General features: G+C 36.1%; 1 pseudogene across 1 annotated transcript; it reads right to left on the bottom strand.

The window, feature by feature from the left end:
• Positions 1-314: 314 nt before the first annotated feature.
• On the bottom strand, positions 315-6,043 carry LOC309639205 (large ribosomal subunit protein eL31 pseudogene; annotated as a pseudogene). Its single transcript has one exon. The product of its transcript is annotated as a large ribosomal subunit protein eL31 pseudogene (transcript).
• Positions 6,044-12,801: the final 6,758 nt, after the last annotated feature.

Genomic DNA, 12,801 nt, shown 5'->3' with positions numbered 1-12,801 from the left:
CTAGGAATGTTTAGACTTCTACATGCCTTGGAGGCTAATGGTATAAGAATATAACCTTTCCTTTTTCTTTGTTCTCAACCACTGATGTTTTAATTACTCTTTCTGCATTAATTTTTAAAGACAAAATAGCACGTGACTGGTAATCTTTCTCTTCTCACTAGGTTCTTCTACTATTTTGGGTGACTTCTGTTTTACTGATATCCTGATCCTCAATTTCTTGACATTTTCATCTACATGGAGTATTTTTCCCATTCCAGTTCAGCCATTTACTCCCATAACCCCATCCTGAACCTTATTCCTTGAGTCATCTCTGCTTCTTTTTTTTTTTTTTTGTTCTATAACTTTATTGGACAATCAGCAGTTAATTCTCATCCACACTAACTATCTGTAGATTTTTGAAAGTGGGGACAGGTACATAGGTAACCAACATATAGAGCTTGTTTGGCGAATCTTCATCTTCATTACACTTTCTGGACAACTGCACACAGATATGGTATGGGACATCTCTTATTCCTTTGGCCCAGACAGCTTTCTTGAACCTGGTGTCAATGTGTAAATCTGGAGTTCCCATCTCCTTCATGGCAAATTTCCAGATTTTTTTGAGTGCCCGAGGAGCACGTTTCTTGAAACCCACTCCTTGGATGTGCTTGTGAATGTTGATAGCGTATTCTTTGGTCACCACCTCATTGATGGTGGACGGACCCTTCTTCTCACCACCCTTCTTTGCGGGAGCCATCCTGCCATGCCGGGGTTGGAAAGAAAGAGAGCAAGGGATTGTGGGAGGATCTTCGCTGCTTCTGATATCATATAAGCAGGATCACAGAGATGACCACAGCCTCCTAGCCTTCCATCCTTCCAAATAGCCATCAAATCTATTGGGTGGGCCAAAATGTTCATTTGTTTTTTTCCATTAAGATGGCTCTAGTAGCACTTAGTTATCTTTAACTTCATTTGAAACAATTTTGTTAGATTGTATGTGACAGCTGTCATATCAGTGTGCATTTAAAAAAAGACTTATCAAAATTGGTGAATTTTTATGTAGCCATTTTAATATCGAAGATGGAAGAAGAAAAGCAACATTTCTGGCATATTATGCTTTATTATTTCAAGAAAGGTAAAAACGCAACTGAAATGCCAAAAAAGTTTCGTGCACTGTATGGAGAAGGTGCTGTGACTGATCGAACATGTCAAAGTGGTTTGGAAGTTTCGTGCTGGAGATTTCTCGCTGGACAATGCTCCATGGTCAGGTAGACCAGTTGAAGTTGATAGCAATCAAATGGAGACATTAATTGAGATCAATCAATGTTATAACATGCAGGAGATAGCCAACATACTCAAAATGTCTAAGTCAAGCATTGAAAATCATTTGAACCAGGTTGGTTATGTTAATCGCTTTGATGTTTGGGTTCCACATAAGTTAAGCGAAAAAAAACCTTCTTGACCATATTTCCACATCCGATTCTCTACTGAAGAGTATTGAAAACGTTCCGTTTTTAAAACAAATTGTGATGGGCTATGAAAAGTGGACACTGTACAACAATGTGAAATGGAAGAGATCATGAGGCAAGCGAAATGAACCACCCACCATCAACCACACCAAAGGCCGGTCTTCATCCAAAGAAGGTGATGTTGTGTATATGGTGGGATTGGAAGGGAGTCCCCTATTATGAGCTCCTTCCGGAAAACCAAACGATTAATTCCAACAAGTACTGCTCCCAATTAGACCAACTGAAAGTGGCACTTGATGAAAAACGTCCAGAATTAGTCAACAGAAAATGCATAACCTTCCATCAGGATAACACAAGACCGCATGTTTCTTTGACGACCAGGCAAAAACTATTACAGCTTGTCTGGGAAGTTCTGATTCAACTGCCGTATTCACCAGACATTGCACCTTTGGATTTCTATTTATTTCAGTCTTTACAAAATTCTGTTAATGGAAAAAATTTCAATTCCCTGGAAGACTGTAAAAGGCACCAGAACCGTTCTTTGCTCAAAAAGATAAAGTTTTGGGAAGATGAAATTATGAAGTTGCCTGAAAAATAGCAGAAGATAGTGGAACAAAAGGGTGAATTCATTGTTCAATAAAGTTCTTGGTGAAAGTGAAAAATGTGTCTTTTATTTTTACTTAAAAAATAAAATTTTTTTTTAAAAAAATTTTACTTAAAAAAGTACCTGAAGGCACTTTTTGGCCCACCCAGTGTTTCTCTCCATTCCTAGCATCACTACCCATTACTCGCTCATCCCATCCTCATCGCTTTTCTGGATTATTGCTTCCACCTCTTACCTGATCTTGCCGACTCTGTTTTGTAATTCATTCCTGTATGTTCCCTGTCTTCAGTATTCCCTCTTATAAAATTCAAATTATTGCTAGGTTATTGCCCTTAGGATATTGTCCAAACTCTTGAACATACGTATTTTATTTGAGCCCGTTTCTTTTTTCCCACTTTAACTCTTACCCCAACTTCAACCCACTTCAACAGTATCACCCCACATCCATCTCTCCACTCCAGCAAGATGGAAATTCATTGAGTTCTCCTGAGATTCCATATATTCCTACCTCTAAGTCTTCACATACGTTGTTTTCTGCCTGAACTTTCAATCTCACACCTACCTATAAGTTTCACTCCCACCACTCACTTTATCTAGTTCTTTCCTATACATTTGTAGGTCCTACCTTAAATTTTACTTACTTTATAAAGTTTTCCCTAAATTTCCCCTGGCCCAGGCAGCCCACCTTGGATGTAGTGCCCCTATTTTCATGTTACTAAAGCATTCTCTACTTCCTAATCAGATAATTTATTATACTTTACAATCATTACTTTATTCTTTGTAAGTTCTTTGATCAATACATATTGGGAGATGTTAAAAGTTGGACTTTCCTAAACATCTCTTTTCTTTACTGTTTATATGAAATGGTCTGAGGAATAAGGCAGTATTATATTTTAGAAACATTTCCCAGTTTAAGCTAGCATTGTTTCTCTTCTTTTTTCTTTTACTTTTTGGCTGTGCCACGTGTCTTGTGGGATCTTAGTTCCCCAACCAGGGATTGAACCCAGACCCTCGACAGTGAAAGCACAGAGTCCTAACCACTGGACCACGAGGGAATTCCCCATTGTTTCTTTTCTTGATGAAAAATATTACACTGTAAAAAGGTGTAAATATTTTGAAGGAATATTTCAAAATATTGAAGGAAATGGGAACCGAAGATTCTCTGATAATTATGGGATCTTAATATCTGTTGTTTCATAAGGCTCCCTTTGCAGTACTTACATTAATGTATTGACCTTAGCTGGACCTATATTAATAAAAACTAACATTTATTAATCATTATATACTAATCACCATGGAACTTTGCATGCATTTGCTCATTTGCTTCTTCATACCTTATTTAAAAAGTAGGCATTATTCCTATTATCACAATCTAAGAAATAAAGAAAGCAAAGCTGATAAACCTTAAGTAACTTGCCTAAGGTTTACAGTTTCTCTAAGTGGGGAAATCCAAGTACACACTCAGGTAGTTAGGTGCCAAGGTCTGCCCTCTGAAAGAAACAAATGTTTTAGCAAAAAAGTAAACTCAGTATAGGGGAGAAACAGTGTGATGTTAAGGAATCAACTTTTGAAATAGAAACAAGATGCTTATTTACTATTTCTCAAACTAGTTTCTATTTTTGAATGTATTTATTTATGATCACCTGACTAGCTTATACTACCTGTCCTGTTGGACATAATTAGATACTTTTATTTTATATTGACACTCATGATAGAGACATAGAATGATTGATCTAGGGAATGAAAACTGAAGGTACTGTTTGCCACTCTCATTATCTACTAAAAAGCAACCAAGCATCTTGTGGAAAATGCACTTAATGAGGAAATATCATATGGCCTACCATGGCAGCAAAATCAAGCACATTGCCAAGAGCATGTTCAAGAACTATGGGTTGTATAGTCCCAAATCCTTAATTAAGTGCCCTTTCCTATAAATTCCCTGAAGTATAGTCTATTTTACTAATAGCTACAAATATCCTTGTCACAAAAATGACTTCTTTTGCACTAAATGTCACATATGCCAGGAGAGTGAGCATGACAATAGCATAGTAAAACTGATTTCTCTAAATTCTGGGTTATTACACTAAGTTCTCAATATTTTGTAATAACCTATATGGGACAAGAATCTGAAAAAGAGTGGATATATGTATATGTATAACTGAATCACTTTGCTGTACACCTGAAACTAACACATGTAAAGCAACTATACTCCAATATAAAATAAAAATTGAAAAAAAAAAAAAAGCTAAGTTCACATAGCCGGGAACAAAACTCATATGAGGGATGTTTACATAGTATATGATTGGGGTTTGAAGGATGAGTTGGCAGGCTGGGAGGAAGAAGTAAGAAATGGCAACAGAGGTAATGAATTTCCCATTTTAAGACAAGGATAGGTCTCTGCATTTCTATTCCCTCCCTTCCATCTCTCCTTCCTTCCTTCCCTCTGCTTTATATTAGGGATTCAAAAGTACGAATTCAGGGGAGAAACATGTATTTTACTCAAAGAGATACAAACCCTGTCAGAAGTGCTGGAACCCACCACTCATTTTAGACAGCAAATTTGAAAATCGTCTACTCATTCCAATCTGTTTATTTAAAAACAAACACACTAAGAAACAAGATATGTGAAAGATTATTATCCATTTTGTGTTAATACTTTTTATATTATTTTTATATTTAGAAACAACCCTCTCTTAAAATGAAAAGGATATTATTCTAAATTATAATTCAATTTTTTACACAAATCATGAAACAGCATCAAGAAATTTTAAAATAAAAAAACAAATCCAATTTTTACCATCTTCTATTTGTATGAATTTTGGTAATTTCCTTATTTTCTGGGACTTAAATTTCTCATCCACAAAGTAAGGACATTGACACCTCTCCTATTTCACAAAGATTGAGAATCAAATTTGTGAAGGCACTTTGTAAAGGCTAAAGGATTATGAACATGTTTGTAATTATAATGGTGTTGTCTATTATTTTCCCAGCTAAGCCTTAGTAGCACTTGCAGTTACTAAATCAGTATTCATGTAGATAATATCATTCAGAAGGCTCTAGAGATCTCTTAATGAGATTATATAAAAGCAAATATTTTATCCAATATTGGAATGCATCACTTTTGAAAGTTAATGGATCAATCGCCTAATAGGAACAATAACTATAATGGTTTACAACAGAAAGTGGAAATATCTCTTTCAACTGACATTCTAAAGGGAGTTAGGTGGGAGGGAAACAATTATGCAGAGTGGATAACAGCGCTCAGAATTATAAAATGTGCCCTGGAATCTTAATAAGTTCAAGTAGACAGATGTTTAAAGTTGCACTCATCAAGACTAAGAGAAATGCTTTTCCCACCGGTATTTTAAACTTTTTTTTTTTAATCTGGATTCTTTACCTTAAAGCTTTTAATTTCTTTCAGAATAAATTGCTTAAAACTGCCACTTAGCATCTTTGAAATTAAGTCATTTATAGTTATTTTCTTTTCTAATCTGTTACGGAAACCCTTTTACAGAGGACAATCTATATGATTTAAGCTATTTATTTGTATTTTTCCTTTCCTACCAGAGATTTTTTCAAGGAGTACAATTCCTATGAGAAGATTCTTGAAAGAATACACTTTTTTCAATTCTGCGGTCAAACTTTATGGGAAATCCTGATTACCATGCACATTTTTTGGAGATTCACCAATGCGTATCAGCATATTAATAGCTTTGTATCTTTTTGTTGTAGGGCAACATACTTAACTATTTAAAGCAGTGTTTTTTAAATTTCTTTGGCCATTGGTAAAGCAAAAGCTTCTCTGTAGTAAGGCTGCCTAAGCTGGATCCCAGGCCTGCCATTGACCTATCTGAGCCTAAGTTTCCTCACCTGTAAAATGTGGATTATAAGATACATAGGTCACAGGATTTTTGTAAGGATTACCTGAGGTGACATTTGTAAAGTGCTTAGAACATTGCCTGACATGACTGTGCAAGTGTTTATTAAAAAGAGTATAAACTTTCCTTTCGTGCCTTATTTTTTTCAGAGCGCTGCTACTTGAGGGATTATGTAGCTGTAGGAGTGGGGCAGGGGGTATGGAATCTAATTTTAATAGCCCCCAAGATTGTAGGCTTCTTGAGGATCAGAGAAGTTAAATAATTTGCTCAAGACATAGTGGTGGAGATTCAAACCCAGACAATTTTTGGTCCTGGTCCTTATATGAAACTACTGCATTAAATGCATCTCTGAGGGATAAACAGCAGATTATTCTTTTGATAACTTCTTAGAAATGTTTGTTCCAAGTAAACCTTTATTTCCTAACACACATAAAGGATTTGGGGCAAATAGGATCAGAAGAATTTTGCTGTCCTTTCAAAACTGGTTCAATTACTCAACAATTTTGGCCGTCTTTGTCACTTAAGTAAAAGATGAGAATCAAAATATGAAGAATAAAAGGATTTCAACCAATATCTATCCAAATCCTACCCAAAGTAAAAATAATTAGAAAGGAATATGACACACTGACATGGGACAAGATGGTGGCAGAGAGAGGAGAAAGTACACAAATATAATTTTACGACATTTTAGTTAGCAAGCAAGGAAGAATGAATGTAAATCAATCTCCCGTGTTTCTTTTCATGCCCTTTTGGTAGTTTAAAAATGATTAGAGAAATGTATTTACCATTTCAAGTCACCTTGGCTCCTTCTCGTTAAATTTCTGTGATAGTTCCAATTTTCTACCTTCCTGCTTATAAGATTCTTTTTGATCAATGCATTACGAAAATCTTGTGACATTATTAAAAAGAAAAATGCCTGGAGTTCTCCTTATTAAAATGACATGGTTAGTCTATCTTTTAAGCATACCTACTTGGTTTACTTGGATAGTGTACGTTAAATATTTGTTTTCTACTTTGCATTGGGCTGAAGGGTTACACGGCCATGTATTTCTTCAACCCTGTTCCAACATTCTTTATAAACTTGCAAAGGAATTGTAAGTGAGACTTGGAGGAAAAAGAATTAGCATATAAAATAATTAGAGTAAAGTAATTCGGAAAATCCAATCGAATACCAACATATGTGGTAGATCACTAAGAAGGAAAGAGAGAACTGATAGATCTGGGTTGATTTCATTGATAAAGGGTATCTGCCATTTTGCATATCAAGGGTTAGGAGAACCAGGATCTGAATTAAGTTTCATGATGTGAATGGGTACATTTGGATTTGGTCAGATTATGGAGGTCATCTAAGGATTGTCTAAGGGGTTTGTAATGTGATGGGCTGCTTTACTGCCAGTACTTTGTCCCCTAGAATGTTGAGGTAGAGATCTCCTGTCAGATGCTGTGCAGTGGGCTTCCTTTACTGAGTAGAGGGATGAACAAATCAGCCTCCACATTGCTCTTCTTGCTCTTATAAGACATGTCTCATTCCATAATCTGCCTTTCCTATTCATGTTCTACACTACACCAGTATTTCCCAAATTTTGTTATCAAAAACGTGTGTATTAGACACATTAATGCATATTATGTAAAAAAAAAAAAATTTAGCCTAGTTGGTAAATTTTACAGTTTGCTAAGTTTTCTGACTTTAGGAATATGCTTTGTCATTAAGAATGCTGTAGGATTGAGTGGTCTAAGAGAACTTTAAGGCCTTTAGAACTTAAAGAACTAAGACCTTTTAAGGATTTCAAAGGGTCTGACAATAGCAAATTTTTACAAATCAAAGAGTTTTTGAATTGTATTATTCAATAGATACAAATAAAAACACTTCGAGTCAGTATTCTGCATGTACTATCTGCATGACACTGAATTACCTTATACTCGTAAAGGATAAATGTATTTGTCAATTTTAATATAAAAATTTGGCATTTTAGATATGTGCTTATCTTTCTAAACTTTGCATATGCCAATTAAATAATTCTTAAGATACAGAAAAAAACATTAGAAAAAAGTTGTTTAATTTATTTTATAATGATTGACTATCCTTTATATGGTACTTTGGTGATCAGCTGTATTAGGGGTTAATCCAATTAGTGTAAATATGCTTTATTATGCAAACAGAAGTTTGATTCTATATGACTTTTCTGCCTTTGAAAAAAGTGTTTATTCTGTTTTTACAAAGAATTATTCCAATAGATGAAGATAGTATTGCAGAGTAGTATGAACAGTAGATCTGGGGAGAGACGAAATGAATTGCTATTCTAGTTCTCTTTCTAAATTGCTGTGTGACCGTGGGCAAAATTTCAGTGGAGTAGCAATGCAGTAGAGAGGTTCAAAACATAAACATTGGAGCTCCATGGACTAAGTTGGAAGCACAGTTCTACCACTGATGAGCTCTCTGATCTTTGGCAAGTTATTTCACCTCTCCATGTCTCAGTTCTTGATCTCTTAAAGGGATATTAAAATAGTACACACCTTGTACATAGAACAGTTGCTGGCACATGGTACGCACTACTTAGCTCTGCTTTAATTATTAATTACTCTGGGCTTCAATATCTTCAGCTGATGAAGTTAGACTAGATGATTCTCAATGTATTTTGTTTCTAACATCCCAGGGTTTTGTGTACTAGATTATCAACAAAGAAATTGAAACATATCTGCCTTTATGCCCATGAAGAAGCTATATAACATAGTAAGAAATATGCTAAAATTGTATTCAAGAAACATGCGATGGGATACAGAAATCCTATTCCCTCTTCTTTTTTTTTTTTTTTTTTTGGTAGGGCTATTTCTCTTTTAATAGCTTCCCCCACCGTACACACGTAAGAACATTAAATGCAGAATTATTCGGCTATTGGAAAAATACAGTCCTCTTTTTGCAGCATAGAAGTGCAGTTTGCCTCCATCTATTTCAATGACAAGCAATTATGAATATTTATTTATTTTTATTGAATATTCATCAATATTCAATAAAAATAAAGCTATTTGCAAGGATTTCCATCAAAAAGGGAAAGAAGGCTTTTTGGAACTTTCGTCTAGTTAGAGATGGAACTCGATGAAGCATTCTAGGCAGCCTAAGATCTCTGTACAGGTTTATCAATGGATCTTGTATTGTGCCTGCAGAGATGAGCAGGATTCAAAGGTGGGAGGGGATGGAGGAGGGCACTGAGGGATTAAGACTAGAATGACATCATGGAGAAAGACACAAGAAGGAAAGTGTAAGATTTTTTCCATGTATCATAGATTGGCTAGGCTAATTTCTTAAATCTCAACATTATTGATATTTGAGGCTGGATAATCCTTGTAGTGTGGGGTCTTCTGTGCACTGAAGGATATTTGGCAGCAACCCTGGCCTCTACCAGCTAGATGCCAGTAGACCTCCCCAACTTGTGACAATCAGAACTGGCTCCTGGCATTGCCAAATGCCCTTAAAGGGGGCAAAATCACCCCTGATTAAGAATCCGTGCCCTACAGGTATAGTGTTCTTGTAAAATCCAGTGGGTAGTAATGTTGTTTCAAGGGACAAACAGCAGATAATCTTGAATCCTTGAGGAAAGATGCTAACTTCCTTAAGAAATGAGGAATGAATGAAAGTGTTCGTTCTTTTACAATGGCTGTATTTATGAGTAAGTTCAATTGTGGTCTATAACATAGAAAGGGGGAACATATAGAGATGAATTATATGCCACAACAACGTCATTATTCCCCCTGTTATTAATAAAAGATAAGGTGAAATTAACCACCTGCCACCATGAGAAATTTTTTTTCTTAATTTTAAGATGATTCAAAGTAAAATCACAACTCACCGATGTTTCACAATAACTGGGGAAAAAACATTGAAATCAGATGTTCAACACAATGAGAAGGACCAAATATGATCTGCAGCTTTGATGTACTTCCTTTTATTTTTTCCTTTGGCATCTTAAGCATCTGTCCTGCCCCTGATCTTTGAGAGCTGGGAATGAGGTAGCTCAACAGTATAGCCATGGCTTGAGGCCAGCAGATCTCAGTGACTGGTATCCTCGGTTAAGAAAACTGAAAGGGCTACAGGACATAAACATTAATTTTGGGAGAAGGTGAAAGGTCAGTATATTTGGCTGACCCTTTCAGTGAGGTCTTCAGCCAGTGTCAAGTAATCAAAAAATGCCTTTAGTTTAAACTTTGGTCTGTCAAACTGAGAACAAAACACAATCACGGTCATAAAGCTTTTGCTGTTGTAAATAAGAAATGTGGGTAAAGATTATTAGACGGTAAAAGCATGTTTAATTTTCTTTTTCAAAACAAGATGGAAGAGAAAGAAGACTGATGCTGTACATGGGAATGACGTGAGAAAAGAAGAGCAATTTCCAATTTTATGAGAATCTTGCAGTGTTGTTAATTTCCATTTTTAGAAAAATTTAATGTAGGATCTAAAGAGAAATCTATGTCTCTACATAGAAAATATGACTCTAAATTGTATGCTAAAACAAAGGAAATCATATCTCTCAAATAAAATTTTGTACTTACACGCGGGTGCACACTCACATGCCAATTAGGTGGCTGAGAGATTACTACAGTCCTGGCAGGGACTGCCATGTGCATGGTTTTGAATCATGCTCATTGCTCCTATTCAGGTCACTATCTATAATTCAGGCTTATTTGAAAACACTCCACTTTGTCAGTTTTCAGTGCACTATTTTTAGCGATAAAGAGTTGCCATTAGGGAGAAAGAAATATGGTTCTCCCTCTTTTGTTAAAAGATACCTATTCTGCAGCAGAAATACTTATGTATTTTTCACTTGCTCTCTAGCATTAACTTACACTTTGACATGGAAAGCTTGAGGTCTTTCGTGGCAAATTATTCATCCTTAGCATTTTGGTTGTTAAGGTGACTAGATATTGGTATGTTATTATTATTTTAAATGAAAGGATGTCTTAAAATTCCTTACTATTTTAGGCAGATCATTCAAATCTTTTGAAAGACATTAGTATACCATTTCCAGGGAAGCTAAGTTTATTGACTCCTTCAAATACTCTGTTTAGCTTGGCTGTCATCACACCATCAGTTGTGAGGTATATAAATAACCTCACTTTAACATGTGAGAAATAATAAAAAAGACTCCTTCTGGATGCTAAGATGTGAAATTAAATTCCAGGTTCTTTTCACAGTTATTTGGGACATTTTCCAGTTGTCAATATGGAAATCATGTCACTCAGGGCAGGGATCTGTTGCCATGGGAAAGCACAAGCTGCACCGTTTGACAAGTTGGCAGTTGCTACATTTGGTAGAAAAGAAAAAAAACATACAGACAGGTACTCGAAGATGGCTGTTCACCAGGGATTGGTGAATTGGCTTGGAAAAAAATTAATTATTTTTCTTCCTTTTTCAGAGACATTTGTTTATGCATAAAGATGATGGTCTTTTAGGTACATTTATCCCAGAACTTAGGCATAACTCTGTCCCTTAAATATATAAATTTATTACATCCAAGCATTTAATTGATTCATTACTAACATTCAGATTACCAATTCCAGCGTGTGAGGGGTTTTCCCCATTCTATCAAGCAACTATCTGACAACAGCGAGGTGCCCTGCAATTCAACTCAATCCTGACACTATTACCTGGAGATAGCATCAGATTCCACAGATTAAGGACTCAGTGCCACAGGACTGTGTTCACTTCAGATGCCAATCACAAATCCAGGTTGTTACCTGTACTTCTGACCAACTGGCTATTGATCAGATGTTCCCATGACCCCCTCCTTAGGTCTGATTAATTTGCTAGAGTGTCTTGCAGAACTCAGGGAACCAGTTTACTCACTAGATTACCAGTTTATTACGGAGAATATTAAAGGATAAAGATTAACAGCCAAACGAGGAGATGCATAGAGCAAGGTACAAGGAAAAGACACAGAGCTTCTATGCGCTCTGAGCAGGCCACTCTCCCTGAATTTCCAGGTGTTGATCAAGCTGGAAGTTCTGGAATCCTTTCCTTTTGGGATTTTATGGAGGCTTCATTACATAGACATGGTTGATTAAATCATTGGCCATTGGTGATTGATTCAACCTCCAGCCCCTCTCCCTTCCCCAGAGGTCAAGGGGGTGGAACTGAAAGTTCCAACCCTCTAATCATTTGGTTGGTTCTTCCAGCAACCAACCCCCACCCTTAGATGGGTCGAAAAGTCTTCTCATTAAGATAACAAAAGACACCTATAACACTCTCACCATTTAGGAAATTCCAAGTGAATTTTAGGAGCCCTGGGCCAAAAATGGGATGAAGATGAAATATATATTTCTTATTACAAATCACAGTATCACAAATACTGGGAATTCCTGGCAGTCCAGTGGTTAGGACTCCGTGCTTTCACGGGCAAGGGCCCGGGTTCAATTCCTGGTCGGGGAACTAAAATCCCAGAAGTCATGCACGAGTGGCCAAAAAAACCCAAAAACAACAACAAAACCCCCCAAAACACCAATATCACAAATACTCACTTTAGAATGATGATATGTTAGATGGGTAATTTAACATTCATTTGGACTGGGCTATGGCTTCCATATGATGTTTGGAGTCAAACATCAAATTGTTGGGTAAAGAGATTAAAGGCCTCTTTTGTTTAGTCCTAGTGAGGTTTCCATTAAATATATTGTTTTTTGTTCCATTCCCTCAGTACCCTCAAAGATGTTGACAACTAGGCAACAGTTCAGAAAAGAGCAAAGAATGTTAAGAGGATTGAGAAATTGATTTTTCAATAAAACAAAAAACCTCCACATCACACTTGAAGAAGCGTGTCAATTATTAATTTCCCTTTAATTTCAAGAGGGCACCCTCTATCCAAGACATCTGCTATCTCTC

Source organism: Balaenoptera physalus (genome assembly GCF_965194825.1).
Source record: "Balaenoptera physalus genome assembly, chromosome: 12".
In the NCBI taxonomy this organism is placed as follows: Eukaryota; Metazoa; Chordata; class Mammalia; order Artiodactyla; family Balaenopteridae; genus Balaenoptera; species Balaenoptera physalus.
The sequence above is the reverse complement of the archived record's forward strand: the minus strand, read 5'-3'. Positions and strand labels throughout refer to the sequence as shown.